Raw genomic sequence first — 27,467 nt, 5'->3', positions numbered from 1 at the left:
ATGAGGCCTGCCACTTAACCTAAGCCCAGCTTCCCACCTGCAAAACAAAGCTGTCCTAAGGACAAGTGTAATCATGCACTGAAAAGTAGGGCACCTGCCTCAAAATAAGCCTCCATAAGTATTAAATTTTGAAACATCATTATGATAATGATGAAGTAAAAAACGAGTTCAGGTGGGGCAACAACCTGCACCCTGTTGAGCCCTGAATAAAGCTTGGGTCAAAGGCTGCTAAGGAATCATGCCTCATGGTCAGTTACCAAAGGGCATGTCCTGAAATGAAGTAGCCCCATGCCACGCACCAAGTCAGGGCAGCTGAGCAGACATTTCTCGGGAAATAAAACAGGAAGTGTGGGAAAGACAAAGGGAAGCTAAGAGCGTGTGCCTCTGGGACTTGGTAGTTACCATCCAGCTTGGCTAAGAAGCTGCAAGGATGCCCGAGCCTTCCAGCCCCTGCCAGAGCCTTCACCACACACACACAACCAAAGGCTCAGCCAGTTGCCTAGGCAACAGCCAACCTAGGCACACTTAGGCATCTGTGGAAACCAGGGCAAAGTACAATTTCCATACTTGTGATACAAACACAGAGTGCCAAGCACAGTACAAAGCATGAGTCTAAAATTTGGGTCTAGGGGCGCCTGGGTGGCTCAGTCATTAAGCGTCTGCCTTTGCCTCAGGTCCTGATCCCAGGGTTCTGGGATCGAGACCCATGTCTGGCTCCCTGCTCAGAAGGAAGCCTGCTTCTCCCTCTCCTACTTCCCCTGCTTGTGTTCCCTCTCTCGCTGTGTCTCTCTCTGTCAAATAAATAAAACCTTTAAAAAAATAAAATAAAATAAAATAAAATAAAATAAAATAAAATAAAATAAAATAAAATAAAAAATAAAATTTGGGTTTACTGACAGAATAAACATGAGTGGGGAGGGGCAGCAGGAATCGAGGCAGCGCTGAGTGCAGTCAAGGCAGTTAGGCTAGCCACACAGCGCGGGCAGCCAAAACCCACTTGTCTCTGAGAGGCAGCACTCTTGCCACGCTTCTGTGCTGTTCGTGATCATTTCCTCTTATTTCTTTAGCGTGTAGTAATGTCTTTTGTTTTGCTGTGGATGTCAGCCTTTCTTAGTTAGGATAAGAGGAACCAAGAAAAGAGCTTTTGTCCCCCAGGGGCCAGAGAACGAAAGGGAAGCATGCCCTGCCCACCCCAGAGATGGCAGGATGTGATGGAGGCACAGCAGGAGTCCGAGGGAGAGGACGGAGGGTGACAGCTGAGGCCCTGAGGCCTAGCACTGCTCCCCACCTGAGCCCCTCCTTGTCCCTCATAAGCATGTTTTCTTTTGCAGACCCTGAAAAAGGAGCCACCTGGAGAACAGGACCCTGCTCAGTCTGAGGGTGGATACCGAAGGGACAGTGGAAGATGAAACAGCCGGCCAGCCCATGGCTAAGGGACACTGTGAAGGGCAGGGAAGGACACAGCAACTTCCCAACAGAAAGACAAACATAAAAACAAGGAGAGTAAGCACCAACATTATAAACCTCCCAGAATGTTCTCTGAAATGTTGGTCTCTAACAACAGAGCCAGCCACATCTGTGAGAGCGGCCTCTAGAAGCTATGTGAGGTAAAATCTGCAGGATCGCTTGATCCCCAGGCTGTTCTGCCATACCAATGACCCCGGCAGCAATAACCTGGCAGAGTCCTTCCCAATATGCACACTGTAAAAGAGGAAAAGAACAAGTCTGAAGAGATGCTGTGGTTCCGAGTATCAGGACCACTGGGTCGATGAAGGAATGCAACCACAAACATTTACAACCTTGGGAATGTAGAACATTAGCTCGGGTGACCATAAACACAGTAGTAAGGCTTTTTCAAAGACTGTTTCTTGCTTATGAAAAGAAAGTATCTAAGTCAAGTAAAATGATATCCAGAAACCTAGAAAGGAAATATGACTCATTTGAGAAAATCTCACAAAAGTTTCTTATCTCACAGATACTTGGAAGTTCTAGAGGCCAAGGCATCTTAAAGAGAAAGAATCCCTCAATACTTTCACCCATAAATATCCGAAAAATAAACCCACAAGCAACAGAGGAGACATTCAAAACACTCTAAGATGCTCATATCCTTTAATCCAGGATTTCTATTTCTGAGAATTTATTCCCAGGAACTAATCACACAAATGAAAAAAGGAAAATGAAATTGTAAACTACAAATTCATCTACAATAGCAAAAAAAAAGTTGGAAATTACCTAAAATGGCCAGCAGTAGGGAAATGGTTTAATCTCATTACATCCACAGAATTATGCAATCATTAAAAGTCTTGTTAAAGACATCAGTAAAAACCCAGAAAATATCTTATAAAATATTTAGGTGGATCTGAATAATACAGTCCTAACAGCAAAACATTAGTGAAAAAGAAGCAGGCACGTGCAGTCAATGCGGGCTTCAGAGCCACTCTTCCATTGACAACCTGAACAACCTTGGACTAGGCACACGATCTCACTACCTGCAGTGTCCTGGCACTCAAACTAACGACATCAGAGGTAAACAGAGGCAATGCACCTCTTGCCTCTTCTGAGGCCTGGAACCAAGCAGGCAGCTGGTAGGTGGCAGCTACTCCTCTTAAGGTACGTTAAACACCTCTACACATGGGGAAGGTAAAACAGAGTTCTTTATTCAGAAATTTCTTTTTTTTTTTTTTAAAGATTTTATTTATTCAACAGGATAGAGACAGCCAGCGAGAGAGGGAACACAAGCAGGGGGAGTGGGAGAGGAAGAAGCAGGCTCCTAGAGGAGGAGCCTGATGTGGGGCTCGATCCCATAACGCCGGGATCACGCCCTGAGCCGAAGGCAGACGCTTAACCGCTGTGCCACCCAGGCACCCCTATTCAGAAATTTCTATTTTCTATGTTGTACCTTCAATATTTAAAAGAACTAAAAAAAATAAAAATAAAGAAAGAACTAAAAGACAATTGGAGGAAAAAACCTTTTGACAATTACCAAGCATGAAAACAATGATCTGTTCTAATTTACCTCAACAACTGGTCTTCATTTGATATCACAATGTCAACAAAACGGGAAGATCTTTCACAATTTTACATAATGCAAAAATGAATGCTCTACAGAAATGTAATTTCTTCTCTTTCAACTCGCCGCTTTTGAACAGCATATAACACCTTACAAAATAAGCTAGTGGAAGGTGAGGAAAGGGCACACCTAACCCGGGAGCTCTGGAATCCCCAGGCATGCTGCTCCCGCCTCTCCCAGTCGAGCAGGACAGGGGCAGCAGGTGGACAGGTAGACAGCAGACACACAGACGATGGACAGGTGGATTATGGCCACCACCCTGATCACACACCTAGCAGCTGGGCTGGGAGAAGCCTCTCCCTTTTCTGCCCTAATCTCCCTGCTGTGTAAACTGCTACAAGCTTTCAGCTTATCTTAACCAAGTTAGTGGCAGGCATAGATCCTATCTTAAAACAAAGACCACATAACTTGCCTCTTTTCTGTGTTTCTGAGAGGTAGGGAGGGAAGATTAACATTTAAAGTTTACTTTTACAGGAGGGCGAGTGACTCAGAATCCACCTATTCAATGCAGCAAGATCAGTGGCAAGAGTGTGGCTTCAGGGGTGCCTGGCTGGCTCAGCTGCTACAGCATGCATCCCTTGATCGCAGAGTCGTGAGTTCAAGCCCCAGGTTGGGCATAGAGCTTACTTTAAAAAAAAAAAAAAAAAAAAAAAAGAATGTGGCTTCAGAGTCAAGTGGAAGGCCAGTTCTGATGATGACCCTGTGACCCTTCATCTCTCAGAGCTTTGCCTTACTTATGTGTGAAACGGAGTTAAAGCTATCTTGTTGCAAGACTGAAATGAGTAGGAATGTAAAGCTTCTTATATGATCCCTCAGAAACCCCAGAACCCCAGGGCCTGCCCCAGATGGTGATCCTCACCCCTGACCGACCCCCACTGTCGCAGGCCTCCTCACTGGCCCCTGCCCAGACTCCTTAGCTGATGATGCATTTGCTGGTGCAGACGTCACAGTTGCTTCTTGATTAAAACACTGTCATGTCCAAGCTAAACAGCACCCAGGCAGGCCAGCTCCATCCTCCAGCAACCAGTCGGCTACAAAATCCACTAATAGCGGGCTTGGAGGTCCGTGTGGGGAGCACAGCCTGCTCTGTGGTTCCTCTGAAGACCACAACTCACAGACTTGGCACGCTCAGTTGGCGACAACATAATTGGGTACAATGGAACACAAACATAGTTTAAAATATGAAAATGCTCACAAACTCTGATTTGGGCATCACTTGTAAATTTCATTCAATTAGGAAATAGGAAATAGGAAACTTCAAAACACTAGGTGCCTCCAGACCTCCCTCTTCTCCTCTGAACAAGAAAGAGGGAAGCCAACCAACAGGGCTGCTCTGGAAACAAAATGCAAGCTATGGGAAAGTTCTGGAAAACTGCAAATGCCTACACAACCAAGCTGTTTTTGTATATATTTTCATTCTAAAATCAAGTTATTACTTAAATACTAATTCTGAAAGTAAAAGGGTAATGGTGCAGTTTGGGAAACAAGGAGAAACTTTCCATAATTCTGCAACTTAACTACCACTGCTGTCTATATTTAAATAGTTTACACATGTAATGAGTGTCCATATACCTGACAACTCGCTTTCTCAAGTCCTGATATTTTTCATCACCTCAGCGTGAGCCACCATCACCCTCACACACGCGCCTCCAGTCACACCATCAGCCTGTCATCCCAGGCTCAGGATTTCTATAACTTAGAATATACAACTCAGCCACAGAATCGCCAACCAGAAGAAGCAAGGCTTCGGTGAGTCTGGGGTGCCCTCACAACCCAGAGATGATAGGACCACCCTCAGGCCCTCAACCCAACAGGAAGGGCAGAAGCAGACAGAAGCAGAGAGCTGGTAGGAGACAGGAGCCAGGCCTGGCAAGTGCTAGGATGGGAGGGAAGGTATTCCATGCAGGGCCAGAGGCCTCGCCCATATCAACAATACCGACATCATCCCTACAACCCCGAGTCACCAAGGAAAGGTCCAAAAAGACTAAATATACTTAAGCTGGAGAAAAGAACACATTGTAAGAGGATTTTCAACAGAACTGGATAACACAACATCAAATTAAGCACTTTAATGGTACATTTTGCTTAATTAGCAAATTCACTTAATTAGACATTGTACTTTGAGTGATACCAAAGTTACTGAGCCAGCACCACAGACCTGGCACAGATGTTGACCTCTCAGGGTCCAATACCCCACACTGCCCTTCCTCAGCTGTATGAGGAGGAGGCTGTCAGAGTCCCAGTTCTGAGGATGTTGAAGCATGTGGCCAAGGAAGGCCACCCAGTTACCTAGTGGTAGAGCTGAACTCAAACCGGGGCTGTGTGACTCTGAAACCATGTTACCTCCCTCACCTTACTGCAATATGACCTTTCCGCTGGCAGTGAAAGTCACCTCCTGACTGCATGGATCTGCGACCAAAAAACAAACAGGAAAGGCAGCAGAACCCAGGAGCCACTGCGTTACCAACGAAAAATGTAAACGCAGGCAAAGAAACTGAGGCAAGACTGCTGCCAATCCCACTCTGGAAGCCCGTCATTGGAGAGTGCAGCCACTGCTTCCTGGAAACTTTAATGGCAATCTTTGAGCCTCCAGGGACACTGGTGACCTTTGTTAAAATGAGCTACCTGGATCACCCCTCCTTGTCTGCATCCCTGACTTCTCAACTGACATTTCCTTTCTGTGTGGAGCTTGAACCTGCTGTGTCTACTGCCCTTAAACAGCTCCCCGTTGAACTCCATCCATCCTCCAGGACGAGGTTCAAACACGAGCCTGGCATGCAAGGCAGGTTACCCAACCTGAAGCCTGCCCACCCAGCCTTCCCTCCCTCCACCTTAAGCGGCTCCTCTCACACCAGGCCACTCACACCCCCACATTCTTTACAGCTCTGCACCTCTGCCTGGGCTTCTCCTTCCAGGCATCGCCAGCCAGAGAGCACCTGTGGATCTGGCAAAACCACTCCCAAAGACACCTCCCTGAAGGTCAGCTCTCTGCAGTGTCCTGAGGGCTGTCAGACCCTCCCACCTGTCCCCTCTACTTTGTACACACTCCTATCTGCTACTGTCACAATGAAATGCAATGGCTTCCAGGTCCACCTCCTGACTGAGCTGCCTCCACAGAGCGCAAGAGTCCCCCTTAATCTTGGGATCCCAGAGCTGTGGGCGGAGTCAGGTTCACTGCACACATAGCAGCCAGGATGCCCTGGGCGGGGGGGGGGGGGGGGGGGGGGGGGGAGCACCTTGCCCACTTCCCCAAACACTCTCAGTCCCAGGAGTGAAAATGACATAAAAAGCAGGCACTTTGACATGGCAGCCTAACTGAGCTCCCAAGTGACAGCCCTGCCACTCTACCAATATTTAAAACGGACAGGAGGCCACTGGAAGAGAAGGGCCAAACTACGGATGCAAGTTTTCTGGTCAGAGTAAGGGCCTGTAAATACCAGCAGAGCTGAAGAAGGAGGCATTATGGCAGGTCATGTGTTTCACTGGACACCACCCCTGCAAGGTGGCAGCAGCCTAAGGCTTACCCTTCGTCACGGGCCTTGCCCTCCAACAGCATCATTTCCTGACCAGACTTCTACTTTTGGTAATTTCCAAATGCTCAGAATTCACTTCTGCCTTCAGCCCCACCAATTCCTCTCTCTGGGAAGCAATGCATTTAAGGAAGGTGACACATGGCATCAGGCTTTCTGTTCAACATCAGGGAGACCCTGCTTGTCTGCCTCATCCCTGTGGGTATCCTAAAGAAGCGTGTGGTGAAACGAACAAATAACCTTTTTCCATGTCTGGGCAATGAATAATAGTACCAGACATAACAACAGGAAGACAGGACCCCACACAGACTCATACCACATTTGAGTGATACCTACTGTATACCATCCTATACCTCCATATCTGAGTATGCAAATCATCTTTACTATGATGATTCTTTTCACGAGTAATAAACCACCTAATATCCGTGTGTCTTTAAAATTCCGTGTTCTTCTGTACACATGAGCTCTTTACATAGCTGAGACTCTGTGCTCTGTTAATAACCTGAAAAAAAAAAAATCAGTCCCTACAATATTCAGAATCTGGCCAGAAGGCCACAAGAAGCCACTGTTGGGTAGTCATGATCGTTGGCACAATGCACACCCAGCTCTCAAACCCACCCAGAGGCTCACAGGCTAGAAGGGACGTCCCATCTGTAAGTACATATTTGGATGGAACAAGTCAAACATTTGAAGTTTTCACTTAACATTTATTTCGTGTTTCAAGTGCTAAGCAACTGAGAAGTAATCATTTCAATGTACCCTTTAGTCAATAAACGTTAAACAACTCTGCTCAAAACACCGAAGTCCTACAAATGTGTCCCTATGAAAAATATGGCAAGAAAAAATAACAAAAACAAAAAAAGTATCCTTTTGACAGTCAGGCAGAAAGGTGTTTAGTGATCCAAATTCAGACAAAAAAACAGCCCTTTCAGCAGATGAGCAAACAGTTTCCTCTGCAAGTGATACATTCTGGGATATCAACACTGCCAAACATAACTCATAATGACAACCACCAAGGAAGCAAAACCTAATGGAAAAACCCCAAGCTGGAAACCAGGTGCCCCAGTTCTGGTCCCACAAGCCTCTCTGTGTGATCCTACCAGAGTGGTAGCCAGTCCTGTACTCCTTTCTTCAGCACAAGAAGGAATATCCATCGCTACCCATGCCACTCAGAAAAGTTTTAAGGGCAAAAAACTGAGGTGAAAATGCTTTGGAATGGGGCGCCTGGGTGGCACAGCGGTTAAGCGCCTGCCTTCGGCTCAGGACATGATCCCGGCGTTCTGGGATCGAGCCCCACATCAGGCTCCTCTGCTCTGAGCCTGCTTCTTCCTCTCCCACTCCTCCTGCTTGTGTTCCCTCTCTCGCTGGCTGTCTCTATCTCTGTCAAATAAATAAATAAAATATTTAAAAAAAAAAAAAGAAAATGCTTTGGAATGTGTCCTCTATAAATACAAGTCATCATTATTATTAGCTCAAAGATGACGGAAAAAATAGGATTATAGAATATCAGTGGTGAGGGGCACCTGGGTGGCACAGTTGTTAAGCATCTGCCTTTGGCTCAGGGCGTGATCCTGGCATTGTGGGATAGAGCCCCACATCGGGCTCCTCTACTGGGAGCCTGCTTCTTCCTCTCCCACTCCCCCTGCTTGTGTTCCCTCTCTCGCTGGCTGTCTATCTCTGTTAAATAAATAAATAAAATCTTTAAAAAAAAAAAAAGAAGAATATCAGTGGTGAGAGGGAGCTTAGAGATGGGGTGATCCTGGAGTCCTCAATCTGGCCCAGGCCTCTGAAACTGAACACTTTCTGGGAAGGAGGCCACAATTTTTATCAGATTCTCAACAGGTTAAGAACCACTCAGCCCCTCATCTTACAAATATAAAAACTGAGACCCTAAGATATATGACATTCCTAGGCTTCAAGGTTAGTAAGGGAAAGGCTGGCCCAGGGCTCATCTCCATCTATGCTCCTCCCATTCCACCATGCCACATTTTTAGGGAGGACAAAAGTCACACAAATCTCAAACAGCCCCAGAGCGTATCACACAAGCCGCCGCACGTGTGGTTGCTAAAGTCAGAGCAAAGTTTCTATGCTCAGTTTTCTCTTCTTGAGGCTTCCTGCTGAGGTCTTTGCCGGTTGAGACAGCTTTTCCTTCATTTCTGTATTTGCCTCTCTACCTAGTGTGGTGCCTGCGGTCAGGAAACACTCAAATGTTATTTTTTGATATCAAAAATTTTTTATTATACACAACTAATGGATCATCGAGCCTTACATCGAAAACCGGGGACGTACTGTATGGTGACTAACATAATATAATAAAAAATCATTATTAAAAAAAAATTTTTTTTAAAGAAATTAAATACACATAAATGTATGTCAAATATATCTCAATTAAAAAATTAAGATTTTGGGGGGCACCTGGGTGGCTCAGTTGGTTAAGTGTCTTCCTTAGGCTTGGGTCACGATCCTGGGGTCCTGGGATGGAGCCCTGCATCTGGCTCCCTGCTCAGTGGGGAGCCTGCTTCTCCCTCTCCCTGCTGCTCCCCCTGCTTGTGTTTTCTTCCTAAGTAAATAAAATCTTATTAAAAATATAAATAAATAAATAAATAAATAAATAAATAAATAAATGATTTTGGGGCACCTGGCTGGCTCAGTCAGTGGAGCATGTGACTCTTAATCTTGGGGTTGTGAGTTTGAGCCCCACATCGGGTGTAGAGATTATTTAAGAATAAAATCTTTAGGGGCGCCTGGGTGGCACAGCGGTTGGGCGTCTGCCTTCGGCTCAGGGCGTGATCCCGGCGTTATGGGATCGAGCCCCACATCAGGCTCCTCCGCTGGGAGCCTGCTTCTTCCTCTCCCACTCCCCCTGCTTGTGTTCCCTCTCTCGCTGGCTGTCTCTATCTCTGTCGAATAAATAAATAAAAATCTTAAAAAAAAAAAAAGAATAAAATCTTTAAGGAACACCTGGGTGGCTCAGTCAGTTAAGCGTCCAATTCTTGATCTCAGCTTAGGTCTTGATCTCGGGTTGTGAGTTCAAGCCCCATGTGGGGCTCCACACCGGGTGTGGAGGAAAAGAAAAGAAAGAAAAGAAAAGATCTTAAAAAAAAAAAAAAAAATTAAGTGGCACCCGGGTGGGCTCAGTCAGTTGAGCATCTGACTCCTGGTTTTGGCTCAGGTCATGACCTCAGGGTCCTTCGATAAGACCCTGCGTCAAGCTCAGTGCTCAGAGCCAAGTCAGCTTGGGATTCTCTCTCACCCTCTCTCTGTGCCCATCCCTACCCTAACCCCCCACCCTCACGCAAATGTGTGCACTCTGTCTCTAAAATAAATAAATCTTTAAAAATAATTAAAAACAAAATGAAGATTTTATTCTAGGAAATAAAAAATAGATCACATGGTGCTGTTTTACTAAAGACACAAATGTGCAATTATGGGAATAAAAAGAAATCAATCCAAAAAGAAAGGAGACTTGTTGTTTTATGTGATTTTAATCAAACTACCAACACGTGTGGTCTTAGATGGCTACTGTTCTTCAAAGAGTTATCTTTGGAACTACACATATGCCAAGAATGTTGCACGGCACAGAATACTTCTGAGTATACTTTGAGAATTCCTCTTTTAAGACTGTCTCCAGTCAGCAGACAGAACATAATCGTCTGAATACTAAATATTTGAAGGAATTCGTACACAGCCATCCCAGAGACCACCACTGGGACCCATCAGGAGTCAGGTTTCAGGCACTAAGATGTGTTCAGGTATGTTAAGGATCACTGCCAGGGCCATAAAGAAAGGTCTCTACCTGTGGAATGCAAACTGACTTCATAACTGAGGCATTGCTGCGCTGCTCTCAGGTATGCCACTGCAGTTCCAAACAACCTAATTGGGAAAAAAACTGAGCCAGCACTACGGCTCACATGAATGTGTCATTACCCCCATAATCTACAGGGCGGCCTCCACAAAGCGGCCATGACAATCTGATGGCAGATAAGGCAGGTTCGAGTCAGCTGGGAGGTGAGGGTGGCCAAAAAGCCCTTGGTAAATGCTACCTAATCTCTAAACACAAGGCACCATTACTATTGTTAAGGAATCTATGAAATCTTTTTGATATTCCATAACATCCTAACTGATGACCCTGTCACAAGCAGGACGCGTGAGCATCATGTCCTTAACTCAGTCTACGAAGATTTTCAAGTGAATAGAGAAGAAAATGAAAAGGTGAAAGACAAATGCCCCTTAGCTCCCACCCCAGAAATGGTCTGGCTATCAGAGATCTGGATTAGGCATCCAGGACTACGGAAAGACAACCTTATCTCCCAGGGGCAGGCTATGTCGGAGACCCAGACACTGTTTTTTACATATGCATACTTTTAGGTTATTTAAATATTATGACCTCTCATATACTTAAGACTAAAAGTAATAAAGTTCCAGTTCCCAAACAGCATGAGCTGTTTCCATTCAGATGAGTTTTTAATCTTCAAAAAAGTGAATCAAGTGTGCAGACTTAATCACTCTTCTATTCCTCTGTGTTATGTTACTTTCCTAAGTAATAAATATCATCAGCCTACACTGGCCAGTTTCTTTAAAGCTTGAAGACAATTGTCAAAAGAAAATCACACACCACAGAAAAGTTTTTTATGTGGCCTCGTATCTCAACTAACGTAACCTCACCAAGGAGATTGATTGCCAAGCTCTAGAATTAAGTTTAAACGCACACAGATGAGTTTCCCATGTGAATCAAGAGAAACCCAAGCTGCACTGGCTCCTATTCAATACCTCTATGTGGAGGCTGCAAGCCGGCTTGTGAATCAAGTGAAGTAAGAACATCTGGGGCCAGAACGGGAGGGCTGGCATTCAACAGCGCCCACCTGGTTGGTTTCCTTGCCCTGGGCTCCAAGCTGGCAATCCCAAGAGGGTTAAAACAGAACTTCGGCATAGAACTGCAGAGGGAGGAACTGCAGAGGAGGGAAGGAAGCTGTGAGCTCACCGACAGCAGCTCAGGTTTGAATTCTTTTAGCTGTTCTCTTGATTTTCATCAGGCCAGCCAGGGAGTGTTTGGTAAACAGTGTAATGAGTAGCCGTGGAGACTCTGGGCAGCCTACCCTCCTTAACCACAAAAAAACACAGGACAGTTGCAGTACAGAAGACCCAGGAATGGCTACACACACTCCACCTTGAAGTCCGCCATCCCCTGAGCACCCAACTGGAGAGCAGCATCCTCAGAGGCTAGAGCTGTGTGGGCCCCAAGGAGGCAGCACAGCTTGCTCTCCCGACCAGCTCCATCCCAAAAGAAAATCGCCCTTCTCTGGTGGAGCCAAAAACCCAATGAACCACTGAAATTAGGGGGCAGAAATCGCTACCTCTCCGATGCCCCGGCAGGCTCGGAAACCCCAGAAGAGAGAAGGCGCTCACGTTTCTAGGAATCAATGACAGTCTGGGAAACTCCGAGGGTGGAACTGGTAAACAGCCCCAGCCTCTCCTGCCTGTTCCCCCAGCCCTAGGACCTGCTCGCAAGGAAGGCCTCGCCGCCCCCACCCCCGTGGAGCCAGGAGAGACACGGGGAGGGTGGGAAGGAAGGACGGTTGTCAAAGTGCCCCAAATCAGCTCATCCGCGTCTGTGTCCCGCCTGTCCCCGCTACCCCTCGAACCCAGCCCTGCCCTCCAACTGGCGCTTACCAGCCACACCGCTGCTCCGGCCCGGCTCCCGTAGCCGCCCTCGCCTCCCGCGTGTCCCCCAGCGAACTTCTGCGCCCCTCGGCTTCGCGGCTTCCCCTGGAGCTCGCCCGCGGCTCCTCCCCGAGTCTCTCCCGAGCCGCCCACCTGCCCCTCGGCAGCAGCTCCAAGCCCGCGGGCCCCGCGGCGCCACTTCTCTCCCCGGCGACCCCAGCCAGAGAACTCTCCGGCTAGCGTCCGGAGCCCCGCGCCGAGCCCGCCCTCCCCAGCCCTCCGGCGCCCGCCGCGGCCCCCGAACACGCCCCCTCCCACGGCGACAGGAAGTCCGCGCGCCGGCGGCGCGGCCGCAGAGGCTTTCCCCGGGCGCGGAGCGCGGCCCCGGCGCGGCGGCCTGACAGAGCGAGGGCTCCGCCGCCCACCCGCGCCCCGCGTCCGCCCGCGGCGCCCCAACCGTCGCGGCGCGCCCCTCACCTCGGCCGCCGCTCTCCTCCCGACACGCCGCTCACCCCGCTCCGGCCGCGACGGCGTCTTCGGGTCAGGTTCCCGCCCTCGCTCCGGCCGCGCTCTTCAGCCCTGCCCTGCCCGGCTGCGGCCGCCGCTGCCGCCAGCCTCCGGCGCACCGCCCCCGCCGCGCCCGCTGTGCTCGTCTCATTGGCTGCTGGGCGCCGGGCCCCGCCCCTCGGCCCCTTCAGCACCGCGGATTGGGCCAGGGTGCGAGGAGGCGGCACGCCCCCTCGTGCACAAACGGACCTCCCCCGAGCGCCATTGGCAGCGTCTCCTGTCCATCAAAGGGGGAGCACCTACTTAACCAACTGATGGGGGCCGGCGCGGGAGGGTGGTCACTGTTCTGGGTAGCTCCCGGGCTGTGCTTCGCGGGGCTCGCTCCCTGGGGCTAGAGTCCTGCGGCTTTGCTGGTACCCAGGCGCGGGGAGCGCGGGAGGGCAGCACCTCACCTGACTGGGAGTTCAGGGAAGTAGTCGTTCTGAAAGTTTCCTCTCCTGGGGCACTTGGGGAAGCCAATGTCAACAGGGCTTCCTCAGATTCCCGCCTCAAGTGTAGATCCCTCTTGAGCCGCTTAGTTTAAGCCGGGCAGAGAGAGAGAGAGAGAGAGAGTGTGTGTGTGTGTGTGTGTGTGTGTGGACGGAGCAGCCAGGGAGAGCCACCGGGCACCGCACAATGGAGCACTTTATTTCTAGTTTTTACCAGACCTCGCCTGATGGGGTATCAGCCCCATTCTACAGAGAGAGAATAAGTAAAAAAAAAAAAAAAATGCTGACATCCACGGCGCACTACCCTCAGCACTTTCCAAGCATTGCTTCCTGCGGTCCTCCTGGAGAGGAGGAAAAGACCATGCCCAAGGGAGGGTTTGGAGCCTGAGCGCAGGAACAGGGCGGGGGGCGGGGGGGGGACTGGATAAAGAGAGTAAACGGCAGAGCCAGGAACAGAAACCAGGTCCCCCCAGCCCAGGCCTGTGCTGGTTCCACATCACCACCTGGGGAATAATCACAAGGATGGTGTAGCAATGCTGGAAAATGCTTAAACTAAAATGGTCAAAGGGAAAGCCAGACACGAAATGGTGGGGACTGTATGATTCTACTACCTATGGATAGGAACTGAGAGAGACCACAAAGAAATAGAGTGGTTTTTCACTTTCCAAACTGTTTGGAAAGTAGCATTATGTTTGCAATAGAGAATTGTGGCTAGAGGTTTCTGAACAGGTGTTGGTCACCTGCGCCTCCAGCCTCCTGCTCTTTCCCCGGCGCTCGCCAGTCCTTGCCCCCCCCCCCCGTCCCGTTCCTCCTGTGCACCCGTGCTCACACACATCCCCCTTCACACCAAGCACTGGTGAGGCTGGAAGGGGTTCCTGCAGACTGGACACCACAGGGAGGCGGCGAGCCTGGCACTGCCCAGCAACAAGACACCCCCCCCCCCCCCGAGCCTTTCTGACCTCCTAGCCTCAGAGGTCACTTCCTAGCCACGTGACCCAGGCGGCGCTCCAGCATCTACACATTGGCTCCTTTCTTGTCTCTCTTTCCTTCTTAGTGTTACAGGATTTTTGTCCCCTTAGTGCCTGTGGTTCTTGGTCACGCCGCTTTGAAGAATGAAGAGGTAGACCAAAGAATGGTGGGCAGCAAAGCAAAGTTTATTGAGTGATAGTAGAAAGCTCCTGGAGTGGGAGGAGGGCCTGAGAGGGTTGCCCCCAGAGTTTCTAAGTTTAGGGATTTTATGTGCTCTTTTGCGGAACTATCTTAAGCAATCAGGGTATGCTGAGTCGTGCCAATCAGGGCTTCGGTCACATATCTGTCCACCTATTAGGTTAATGTCTATGCACTGATGGTCTTTTTTGGCTGACATCTGGGGCTTAGGTCTTAACTGCCCCTTCCTGTAATATTGACAAATGCTTTGTGGTTCATTGTCTTATTTTAGGATGTTTTGAAGAAGTCAGTTCTGCAAGGGCTGCAAAGCAGAATGTTAGTGTGGTCCTGTCTAAGCTACAGACAGGATGTTAGTGCTGTTATATTTTAACTGTCCTGACTACATATTTTCTTGCTGGGGACCCTGACCCTGACTACCTAACTTTCCAATTAACTCCTAACATTAGAGCAAAACCAAAATTCCTCTCATTTTCCTGCACCTAGAAATTTGACACTGTTGCTGAACCTTTTGAATCTTGCCTTCCATCCCAACAGCTTATCAGGGTATTTTTCCAAAGAGAATTCCCTTTTGCCAGCTATGACCATCCCAACTTTGATCCCCGCAAACATTTCACAATATTGTGTCCAGCCTCCTTCTTCAATCATATTCAAACTGTCCTGGAGCCCAAACCTACCTCTTTCCCTTCCCCCACTGAGGGGCCTTGGGCAAGTCATTGCAGCAACCTGCACCTCTGTGTCCTGGTCTGTGACATGGGGGTGATCACAGAGCCCATCTCATAGAGTTGTGTTCAGGGGTAAGTGGGGCAAAAAAAGTGAAAGTGTGGAGAACAACTCTGGGCATGCATATATGAGTGCTCAGTATCTGAGCGGTTAATGTGTGGTCATGCTTTGTCAACTGCCATTTTGTGCTCTCCTCCCCACAAAATGTGCCCATTACCTGGGTCTGGGACCAAGGCTGACTCAGCCAGTCCTTTATTAGCCATTTCCCACTAAGCAGTCTGGATAAACACTCCACCCAAGTCAACACATATTTTCATTGAGATCAAAATATTCTCCCAAAAAAACCAAACAAACAACAACAACAACAAAACCACAAAAAACAAAAACAAAACCTCCCAGATATAGTTGTATTGCTGGTAAAATAGTCTTTCTTACACAGTGATACACGTTCCTTGTTCAAGAAAAAATATCAGGGGCACCTGGGTGGCACAGCAGTTAAGCGTCTGCCTTCGGCTCAGGGCGTGATCCCGGTGTTATGGGATCGAGCCCCACATCAGGCTCCTCCGCTATGAGCCTGCTTCTTCCTCTCCCACTCCCCCTGCTTGTGTTCCCTCTCTCGCTGGCTGTCTCTATCTCTGTTGAATAAATAAAATCTTTAAAAAAAAAAATCAAAATCTGTGGGACACTTGGGTGGCTCAGTTAGTTAAGCATCTGCTTTTGGCTCAGGTCATGATCCCAGGCTCCTGGGATCGAGTCCCAAGTTGGGCTCCTTGCTCAGCGGGGAGCCTGCTTCTCCCTCTCTCTCTCTCATTTGTCAAGAGAGAGAGCACTAGCAGGGGGAGCTGCAGGCAGAGGGAGAAGGAGAAGCAGGCTCCCCACTGAACAGGGAGCCCTTTGTGGGACTCGATCCCAGGACCCTGAGATCATGACCTGAGCTGAAGGCAAACACTTAACCAACTGAACCATCCAGGCACCCAATAAATCTTTAAAAAATAAATAAATAAAATAAAAATCTGCTACAGACATTCACTCTATAAATAATTCCAGTGTGTAGAATGTGCAGGGCAGGGCAGGGGGGAAGTTGGCAGTTCAGGGAGGGATGGACCTGGGTCCTGCTTCTGCTCCTGAGAAGACCCAGCAAAGACACAGATTCTAGAAGAGACCTCCCCATCAAGGGATAGCAGTGATCCTCAAGAACCAGAAACCCTCCAGTGGGAATGAACCCTCCATTCATTCCAAAGTGAATGGAAATGAGAGCAAAGGCCCAGAGGCAAGAAATCCTGCTCTCCAGGAAGAGAGGAGGGTTCCACTTGGTCAGAGCCTTGCAAGCCAGAGGGGAAATAAGGTGGGGAAAGCAGCTGAGCTGCGAATAGCTATGGGTGCCGGCAAGTTACTTTGCCATTCCAGGTCTCCGTTTTCCCAACTATAAAACGGGGACAATCATAGAATCAAGGGCTTAGGGGAATCTCAGGGATTCGTGAGCTGTTACCTGCTCGGAGGACGGATCCTGGCACGGTCGGCAGTTGTTGAGTGTGTCCAAGGACCCCCCGCCACACACACACAAACACACATACACACACACACATTTTGTAAGAGTGCCTCAGGATAGATTCAAGTTTTAAAAATGTTTAACTGTGATCAAATAAACCAAATGCAAGAACACGTATTCTGCATCAACCATCAACATTTTAGAGACAGCAAAGCGTTAACTCTTGCGACTGGAGGAACACATTTTTGGATATACCTCAGAATGAAGCTCTTCCCTGCCAAGTTGTAGAAAGATCTGGATTCCTTGCAAATGTGTCATTGCTTAGGAGGCAATTATCCCGGCCTTCCTTGCTTCACTTTGTTTCATTCCATTCTGGCCTGTGCACACCTGCTCACGTGACATTGTACCGTCAAGCCCACAGCTGTACTTCGAGGGCCACATTCAACTCAACGTTGCTGGGTAGGACACTCAGGCCTGGGACCAGCTCCCACCCAAAGCCAGCAGGATGTGGTCACATCAACGACGTTGGACAGCATTTCCCACCATGGGCATCTCCAAGACAGCCTGCATCAGGAGCACCCCATTTTCCACAAGGTCCTCAACTCGTTCTTATGCCTCATTCGGTTTGAAAGCACCATTCCTAAAGGATTCTTCATACTTTTGCTAAGTGCAGAGGCTCCTGGTGGGGGGTCAGTGTTACAGTGTTGCCATTTGTACCAAAGTAGAACAAGTGGCAACAAGGAAACCAATACATGAAAGTGAATGTTTTGAAACTTTGAAGGAAGGACTTAACGCCCAGACTTTAAATGATACATTGTGTAAAGTATTTCCTACCCTCTGATGAACGTATGGACTCACTCCCACACTCCCTCTTTGAGTTCCTGCCATTCAGGAGAATGAGAAGGTCCTGGATGCCAACAGTGATTCCATTCTGAATCCAGGTATCATCTTGCCCTTAGCGGGCTACTGGATTAGCTAAATTGAAGGGCATCCCGCAATTGTAGAACAAAATCTTGGTTTATTTTGTTTTACAATGTTACCATATGCTACTTCTGTGATTCCATTTCCTTGATACAAAATAAAATTGCATACCAAAGCTAATTTTTTTAAAACATTACAGTGGTCTCAAAATGTGCATTCATTAAAAAAAAAAGTGACTTTGCCCTTATTGATTCCCTTTATAACAGAGGAATGTTATAAACTTGAACTTATAAAAGAAGTTGTATGCCATAATTACATTATAAAATAAATGTACACCCATCAAACGCTGCTATTGATCACATGTAAGATTTCATGGAGAGTGCCACAGATAAAGCACAAAGAACTTGAAGACAGTGGGGAGCCATCAAGGGCTGCTCCTGGCCCCCAGACCAGCTGTTGCCAAAGGACCTGCATCTGTGTGTCTGAGCCTGACATGTTCAGTCACCATCTGTGAAATACTGGACGGGGTGGGGTGGGGGGACTGCCTCAGGGGCAGCCACACCTCACCTGGGGTGGGTGGGCCACTTCCTGGTGGAATGATGCCATATATGGCCCATAATGCCACCATCATGACAGCAGTACAAGAAGCAGGTGGTAGAGGTCAGGCTCCCATGGACACCACCGTTCTGGTTAATATTTACCCAGGTCCCCGTCACTTCTTGGTGTCAGAAGAAAGGAGGAGGAGAGGCTTAAGGGACATGGGCTGTTTAATCTTTTGCTAAAAAGATTCTTTTCCCCCAGCAATTAGGAAAGCCTAGGACTCAGTCACAGGCTCAGAGGTTCCTCATTCTTTTCATTTTATTTTGCTTTGCTTTTGTTTGAAGAGACTTCATTTTTTTTTTTTCAGCGTTTGGGCAAGTCACCTCACTTCTCAGCCTCAATGTCCCCATCTGGTCAGGGGAGCGATGGCTCACCCCCCCCAACAGGATGGCCATTGAGGAATTAAATGTAGTAATAGGGGCGCCTGCGTGGCACAGTCATTAAGCGTCTGCCTTCAGCTCAGGGCGTGATCCCGGCGTTCTGGGATCGAGCCCCACATCAGGCTCCTTTGCTAGGAGCCTGCTTCTTCCTCTCCCACTCCCCCTGGTTGTGTTCCCTCTCTCGCTGGCTGTCTCTCTGTGTCAAATAAATAAATAAAATCTTTAAAAAAATAAAAATAAAAAAAATAAATGCAGTAATAGATGAAAAATCCTTCCCACGTTGCCCAGCACACAGTAGGCACCAGTTCAACGGATGCTGGTATTGGCTCATACCATTGTGCACCTGCTTGCCATAGTCGCCTCCTGGTTTGTGAAGGGGAAAGTGGAGCAGGTGAGGAGCCTGGCAGGCCCCAACAGGCATGCGTGCTCCTTCTCCCTCTCCCTCACTCCCTGGCCCAAGAGCAGCAGAGCCAAAGGGCACTGCTCCGGAGAGTAGACATTGTCCAGGGGAGGTGGCCTCGCTCTCAGGTTATCACCCACAGAGGAATGCGGGCACCTTCTCACTCTCACAGGCCGCCCCACCCTGCTGCCTGCATTCCCACTCCCACGGCCCTCTGCTCCTCCCAGGCTTCATTCCTGCCTCCGCCTCATCTCCCTGTCCACCCTTCTCCCTCCCTGGGACTGTCCAACCCAGTCTGAGAACAACCCAACAGAACTCACTCTCTAATCTAAACAGCCCCACTGGGGTTGGAAAGGCGGGGGAGGCCAAGACCCTCCAAATCAAGTTCAAGCAATTCTTCCACCTGGTGGACCACCCATGCCAGCCACGTTCTCTTCTCTCTGGGATTGGGCAGCAGTTGAGAGATCCAAGCCAGAGGCTACCAGGGTGAGTATGAATGGTTATGAATCGACTGCACCAGGGCTGTGAAGGCCATGTGGCAAAGCCTCAGGAGTGTGTGTGACTAAGGAATATTCCTTTCCTTTTCCAGGTGCATGAATGATGGGCGATAGATCAGAATAAGCGGCCAGCAGATTAACAGGCATGGGCGTGATGAGTTCACATTAGCAGTATGGGGCAGGCAGTGGGGCAGGGAAGAGATTGGCAGGAAGAGGCTGGGGAAAGCATTTGGGACCAGAGAGTATTAAAGCCAGGAGACCCCAAAGGACGACCAGGTGAGACCTACCCTCCTTCTAAGGTGAGAAAGCAGAGGCCCAGGGAAATCAGGTGAGTTGCCCAGGTTTTCCAGTCATCAGCGCCAGGGGTCCTTCTCAAACTTGGGGCTCCTGGTTCCTTCTCCAACATTCTTTCCCCACGCCAACACTATTTCTCCCTTTAACACAGAAGACACATAATACCAAGGACCAAGCGAGGCATGAATGAAAAGTACACATTCCCCACTTTTGAGCATCTCCTGCCGGGTGGGGGACCAGAGGAGGCAGGCTATGAGCAAGGCTCCAGAGGGGTCCAAGGAAATATCTGGGGGTCCTGGGCAGCTCCTGAGAAAAGTAGAGTTTGAGCAGATCCTTGAAGATGATAAGCAGGCCTTGAGAGGACACGTTTCAGGGGCAGGTAATGCGGGCAGTGGGAGTGAGGGGCTGTTGGCCTGAGGTCGAGTGCAGGCAGATTCCTAAACTCTGTGGGCAAGCAACCTTCCTTACAATTTAAGACCAAGGTCAGGGGCGGCTGGCCAGGGCTGTGTCTAGCACCGTGCCGAGCGCACTCTCCCGGTAGCCATGTTCTGGGCATCTGGGGCCTGGCCGCTCCTGGGAGGAGCTCCTGGCCGAGGCCCCCTCCACCATCCCTCCCGCAGGCTCCGAACACGCCCTTCCTGTTGTGACAACTCTGTTCTCTGTGCAACTGGTTCCAGCCTGTGGCCGGGGTTTCAGATTCTGGCACGTGCGCTCATTGAGGCTGACCAGAGTATCACGTGGGCACCAGGGAGAGCCTGTCCGCCCGCCTGCCAAGCCAGCCTGGGTTAATTACAGGTCATGGCATTCCTGCTGTGTGTCCACAGTGGCACCCAGAGCCAGGCCCTCCCCAGGACCAGGTCTTGGGAGAGAACCACCACTCCCTCATTCATGGGTGGGTCAGCCTACAATGAGCATCTACGGGGGCAGATCTTGGCCTGGGCACCCAGGGAGGGTCCCAGGGCTTTGGGTGGCCCTGGATTCTCCCAGCCCCCAATGATAATCACGGCTGCCACCCAAATGACCCCTCTCCATGGTGACAGGCCCCATGAGGGTGCTTTCTATATAGCAACTCGCAACAATCCCACTTTGCACTTGGGGAAATGGAGGTTCGAGAGGTAAAGTGACTTGTCCAAGGTCACGCAGCTCTTGTGTGGCGCCCAAATCGTGCGGTTCCCACTCCCCCAGACCATGTGAAGTCTCCCAGAAGAGAGGGCACAGGGAGAGCAGGGGCTGTGTCTCTGGTCTGGGGGCCTGCCTGAGCACTGGCCTTGGAGCCCTGCCAGACGTCTTGCTCTGCGGTGCTCTCTCCAACTTTCTTGCATTGGCTCCTGCTGACTATTCCTCACCGGCTGTTGGCTAACGTGCCTTCCCAGACAAATACCGCTCCTCCTTGGAGGCCCTCCACTGGATGCTTCCAGAAGACCTCCCCCATAGCCCTCTCCCTCTTTGGAAACCGCTTTCTGAGAACACAGAAGTCATATCCTGCAACTCTCCTACTCTTTTCATTTGTCAAATTGCAGGTTGGACATTTTTTTTAAAAGTCCATGGGCCTTCCCTTCCCAACCAGATCCAAGGAGCCTCTGTCTGACAGCAGGGAGCAGTCCACGAATAGATTTAATCCTCCCAACTGTGGGGTAGGAATTACCCTCCCCATTTACAGATGAGAAAAGTGAGGTTCAGAGAAGTGACAAACCTAGCTCGAGGAAGGGAGAGGCGATGCCAGGATCTGCAGCAGCCATTTCTGCTCAGCCTTTGTGAGTCTGAGAGCCCTGTTCCAATGGTGGGCCCAAGCCAGGCCTCTCAGGGCCCCACAGCCCCCTACCCTGGGCTCAGGCACTGTTTGCCGCCCAAACCCTTGACGTGCGGATGTGTGAACCTCTCGCCACAGCACCAAGCATGGTAGGAAACAGCCAAAGCCCCTGGAGCTCCTCCTGTGGCTCGGACCTTGGGGAGAAAACAGAGGAACCACGCAGAGGGGACATACGCAGTCTCCAAAGGAGGAACATCTTCAGTGCCATCGAGAAAAAAAAGCGATTTCTTTTTTTTCACAAATAGACTTTTGTAGAGTTTTAGGTTTACAGAAAAACTGACCAGAGAGTACAGAGAGTTCCCACCTATCCACATTTCCCCTCCCGAGATGGCCCCACTATTTGCACCCACAATGGTGCAGCGCATTCGTTACAGTCGACGAACCAACGCTATCGCTCACAGAAATGCGGTTTGTGGTAGGCCGCACCCTGTCGTACCCTCAATGGATTTCGACCAACGCGTAAAGAATGAGTCCATCTTACCACGTCATACAGAATAGTCTCGCTGCCCTAAAAACCCTCTGTGCTCCGCCGGTTCCTCCCTCCCTCCTTCCCTCCAACCTCTGGCAACCACTGGTCTTTCCCTGTCTCCACAGTTCGGTCTTTTCCAGAAGGCCGTGGGGTGGAACCACGTAGTACGTAGTTGTGTCAGACTCGCTTCTTTCACTCGGCAATCTTCATTTACGTTTCCTCTATGTCTTTTTGTGATTTGAGAGCTCATTTCTTATTATCTGTGATAATATTCCATGGTCTGGGTGCCACACAGTGTATCCGCTCAGCCACTGAGGCCATCTTGGTAGCTTCCAAGTTTGGGCAGTTACGAGTAAAGCCTCTGTGAGCGTTCAGGCGCAGGTTTTTGTGTGGACCGGCATTGTCACCTTGCTTGGGTAAGGACCAGGGAGCGGCAACATATATGTTTTTTTCCAATGGGCAATCCTTTGGTATTTACAGACTCTTGCGTCCTAGAACTGTGAGATGAGAAAAAGCACCTGTGATCAATTTGGGTAAAAATATGTGTGGAGTTATATGAAACTGTTTGAGGCCATCGGAACCATATTCAAGCCGGGGTGGTGGGAAGGGAAGATGAGCCAGTGTGGGGGAGAGGGGTGAGCCTACCGTAACTGTGGGACACCTGCGGACTTGCAGGGCGTGGTCGCCCAGGCCTGAAACGTCAAGGGCAGGCGGAGGAGGCGGCAGGTGCGCATCAGAAAACGGCTTGAGGCCTCAAGCACACGGTGTTTTAACTGGGCCTCAGGAAGGAGCAGCATTTCAGCAGGAAGAGGAGGGAGCAGAAGAGCAGGCCAGATTGCGGGCACAGACTGAGCTGTGGTCCTGGGGCAAGACGGTGTGGGGGCCGGGGACACGGATGGCTGGGAAGGGGGATGCCTGGAGGTTCACCTGTATCTGCAGACGGGAAAGCCCCTTTAGGCCAAGTGACAGGCCAGGCCATGTGCCGGCGGGGAGCTGAGGCTCCAAAGATCCTTTTGAGCTGAGGGGATTCCCTGGTGGCTGTTGGTTGAAATTTTCCATTTGTCCTCCTGTTTCCTTTCTTTCTCAAAGCCTTTCTGTTTGGGCTCCCTTGCCTCGAGACATGAGACACAGCACCCTCCTGGCCGGAAGTGAGTGTTGTGTCACCAGGACACACCCCTCAGCTTTTGTGGCTGTGACTCAGCCTTCACCGTGCCCAGCGCTCTGCCAGCCCCGAGTTCACCCTCCCTTGGCACCCATCCACATCCTGGCTCCACCAGCCAGGGTGCTCTTCCCCAAAGCCAGTGGGTGGCACCTGGAAACTGCCAGCCCAGGGGACAGACGGTGGGAATGGAGGAGGTGGGACCCCGCCACAAAGATGTGTGATCATGGCCCCTGAGGAGAGCAGGAGAGCAACCACCTGGCTGGTGGGGATGACTGTCACCCTCACATCACCACGCACCCTGAGCAAACAAGGAAGTGCATGCCGAGAGGCGAAGTTGCTGAGAGGGCATGGCAAGTGAGTAGGCAGGGATTCTCCCAAGGACTCGGATTCTAGAGCCAGGCTTTGAAGTCAGGTCTACTGAGCACCAGCTAAGTGCTGGACACTCTTGTGGACACGGTGGTGGGCTCTGGGGGTGCTGCGATGAATGAGATGAGCCCCCGCCCTCCCGGGGCAGGCCTGCGATGGGGGAGAGGAATAGTCCACAAATCAGCCAGCCAGCAGAAAATTTACTCTTGGGGTCTTGGAGTATGGCCCGTCCTCTCCCTGCTGACCAGCACCCAGACGGCACATGCACGCTGCTCGCCTTCCCCTCCCTGCCCTAAAATGACACTTGCCCCTTTTCCAGAAACACCAGGTCAAAATTCTAAGCCACCTCTGAACATTGGGACAGGGCAGCACGCACCTTCAGCTGAGGGGATTCCTAGAGGCTCAGAGGGAGAAAGGCCCCACAAGCCACCTGTTCCAGAATTCTCCATGTTGTATCCTGTCTACCACACTCTGGGGAGTGGTACACTCCCTGGGACAGGAGGCTCACTACCTCATAAGGTGGACCATTCCGGACTAGGCAGTGCTACCAGAAAGGCCCTCCCTAAGCCAATCCACCATCTACCTCCTCATTTCTTCTGCCCTCTGAGACACCCCCATGCCCTATCCCATCAACTATGACTCCTCTTCACCTGACAGCTCTTCAAATACTTCGTGTTACCCTTACATCTCCTCTTCTTAAGAGTACATTTCCTCAGATTTTAAACCATTCCTCAGACACGGCCTGGTCTTGCTCGGCTTGTCAGTGCCCCCAATGCCTACCGCTCTAACAATGCCCAAAAATGCTTCCCCAAGTGACCATCGAGGACACGCAGGACAGAATGTCACCCTGATCTCAAGTTCTGCCCCCTCTCAGCCTGGGGATGGATGGCAAAGGCCCGGGCAGGAGGAGCCACACAGGTGGGGGGTGAGGACCGTCCCAAGTAAGCCGACACCTGAGTCTCCTCCGGCCAGTCATCCAATTGTCATTTATCCAGTGCCTGCTATTGCCAGGCCAGTGCCCACTGAAGGCTGGGGTGGCCCTTGCTGATGGCTTTGTGCAGGAGAAAGTAAAAAAGCAAGTAAACACCTGGTTAAGATAATTCCAGACAGTGAGCAGCGCTTTGAAGCAAACAGAAGACTCATCAGGAAAGGATGGTCAGGAAAGCTTCTCTAAGAGGAGAGGGCCAGGCTGCCCCAAACGGTGAGATGCAGCCAGCCCGCAATGAACAAGGGGAAGAGAATTCCAGGTAGAGGGGACTGCCAGTGCAAAGGCCCTGAGGCACTCAGAGGCCGCTGTGGCTCCAGCAAAATGAGCAGGCGCAGAAGGGAGAGGGTGGTGGGAGACGAGGCCAGAGAGGCGAGGAGCTCGAGTTTATTCTAAGTTCCAGGAGCAGTTCCTTTGGAGGGCATTAGGCCTCAGATATGATCTGACTTATGCTTTACATTTTAAGAGAAGGAGAGACCAGTGTAGACAAGAGCTGTCAGTAAAGGCTTCATGGAAGAGTCAATGGAACCTTCCACCACAGAATTAAAGGTAAGTCACCATCTCCTACCAGCAGTGACAAACGCATCCCTTTCATATGGTTTCTCTCGAGGAGAGCTACGCATGCTCCGTAAGCCCGGGAAAAGATGCTCCACGTCATGAGTCATCAGGGAAACGCAAATCAAAGCCACAGGGAGATGCCACTTCACAACCACCCAAGACGGCTGCCATTAAGAAGACAGACAGTCAGAGCTGGCGAGGAGGTGGGGAAAGGGGAACCACACACACCACCGGTGGGATTGCAAAACGGCACCAACCTGCATTGCCAAATAGTTTGGCGGCTTCTTAAAAAGTTATTTACCTGTGACCTGCAATTCTCCTCGCTGTCCACCCGTGAGAAAGGAAAACGTGGCTCCACGTAAAGACCGCGTGCGAATACGCAGAGCGGCGTCACTCACGATGGCTCAGGGGTGACCACCACTCACACGTCCGCATTAGCGGCGTCGTGGGTCAACACACCGTGGCGTCTCCACCCGCGCGCTGTAGAGCGAAGGCACGAGGGGCCGGCACGTGCCGTAACCTCAGAAACATGATGCCAAGTGAAAGGAGGCAGATGTGAAAACACACACAGGGTAGGATCTACACGAAACGTCCAGAAACGACCAATCTGTAGACACAGAAAGTAGGTGCGCGGTGGTCAGCGGCTGGGGGTGGGAATGGGGAGTCATGGCCAACAGGTGCGAGGGATCTGGGTGGGGGACGGAGATGTTCTAAGAAAAACTGGCCTGTGGGGGCGCCTGGGTGGCACAGCGGTTAAGCGTCTGCCTTCGGCTCAGGGTGTGATCCCGGCGTTATGGGATCGAGCCCCACATCAGGCTCCTCCGCTATGAGCCTGCTTCTTCCTCTCCCACTCCCCCTGCTTGTGTTCCCTCTCTCGCTGGCTGTCTCTCTCTGTCGAATGAATAAATAAAATCTTTTAAAAAAAAAAAGAAAGAAAGAAAAAGAAAAACTGGCCTGTGGCGACGGTTGCACAACTCTGTACGTTTGCTAAAATCACTGAGTTGTACGCTTGAAATGAGTGTTGATGGTACGCACGTTACACCGCAGTACGACTGCTCGATGCAACGCCTTCTCCGCCAGCACTGGCTGGATTTGATGCTCCCTGATGGCAGGGACGGGCCCATCGTTCTTAGTAGTGTCCCAGCCCCTAGAGCGGCTAGGCGCACAGGCAGCGTCCAGTAAGTCTGGTGCGATGAATGAACGAAGCCACTGAAACAATAACCTTTAGTTGGGCGTGCAGCCCCGCGGACGCTCCCACTCTCTTCTCTCCCTCATCTCCCTAGTTGAAAAACTTCGTCTACACGGCTGATCCACTTCCTCGTGGGTCTCCCTGCCATGCTGTGACCCTGCACTCCCAGGTTGTGAAGTCCCAGGCACCCCCAGGTCTCAGCTCCGTGACCCCACGAGCGCTCACCCCTGGCCTCCGTGAGATGCTGCACCCTGCCTGTTCCTGTGGGCTAGCCTGGGACGGCTGACCTCTGCCTTCAGGCCACCTGCTGGGGTAGACTTCCCCTCTCTCTACTGATGGCCCTCAGTTCTGTGTCACAGTCCAGCCTCAGCCCCTCAACTGCTAATAGGACAGCCCATGGGTGTGTCCCTAGGACTCCTCACGTTCGACGTCTCTAAGCCTGAAGGTCCTCCTTCCTCTGAGCCCTGCTCCCCTGCAGAGCCCCTGCCATGAAAGAACCTTCCAGAAACGTGGGCATCCTCCCTGACACCTCTCTCCCACTTCCTTACTCATCCCCCGCACCAAGTCCTGTCGACCCTACTTCTAAACATCTCTGCTCTCTCCAGGCTACCACCGACCATTGTCTAGGTGACAATTCTCCTATCTGTTCTCCTAGCTGTAACCAGAGTGACCTTCTTACGGTTTAGGCCGCTATTGGTTGTAGGCACCGGGAGCCACGCTTAGATAGCTCAGGCTAACAGCACAGAGAGGAAGGAGACTGCAGGTGTTTCGTGCAAAGGAAGGAAGAATTGAACAGTCGGTACTAGGGAAAGAAAGTAACCGGGCAGCCCCCAGACCTCGGCCTTTGAAGCTCAATGGTCTTTCTCTCAAGGGGCCTCCACCTCAGCAACTCAGCCTCGAAGTCTCTCTGCTCGGTTTCAACGGGGCCAGCTTGGGTGAGGGGCCCACTTGGAGCCTCAGAGCTCTTTCCAGACCCCAGAGAAATCACCCAGGCCTAGCGGCCAGCCCTCCCAAAGCCCGGTGCGGCTCACAGGGCTCCCCTAATCCTGGGCACTGGTCCAGACACAACCCGGAGGGCTGGCTTCTCGCACACGCAGCTCCCCCAGGCCCTTTGCGGCACCTCCCTGAGCAGCTTCAGGGCCCGCCCTCTGGGTCACAGCACTTCTCGCCAGCCCCAGCGCCCAGCACGGATCAAGCAGCAGCT

At 50.6% G+C, this 27,467-nt stretch overlaps 1 protein-coding gene across 2 annotated transcripts in view; it reads right to left on the bottom strand.

Moving 5' to 3' along the window:
- PACSIN2 (protein kinase C and casein kinase substrate in neurons 2) overlaps nucleotides 1-12,868 on the bottom strand; it is a 127,393-nt gene extending 114,525 nt beyond the window's left edge. Inside the window, exon 1 of one of the 2 annotated variants that reach the window (XM_048217801.2) lies at nucleotides 12,774-12,868. The gene's annotated coding sequence lies outside the window, so the exon portion shown is untranslated. Of the gene's footprint in view, nucleotides 1-12,738 lie in introns of both variants that reach the window. The other variant, XM_057316162.1, reaches the window with a different exon arrangement.
- Between the last annotated feature and the right edge of the window lie 14,599 nt (nucleotides 12,869-27,467).

Source organism: Ursus arctos, unplaced genomic scaffold (genome assembly GCF_023065955.2).
Source record: "Ursus arctos isolate Adak ecotype North America unplaced genomic scaffold, UrsArc2.0 scaffold_21, whole genome shotgun sequence".
Taxonomy (NCBI): Eukaryota; Metazoa; Chordata; class Mammalia; order Carnivora; family Ursidae; genus Ursus; species Ursus arctos.
The sequence above is the reverse complement of the archived record's forward strand: the minus strand, read 5'-3'. Positions and strand labels throughout refer to the sequence as shown.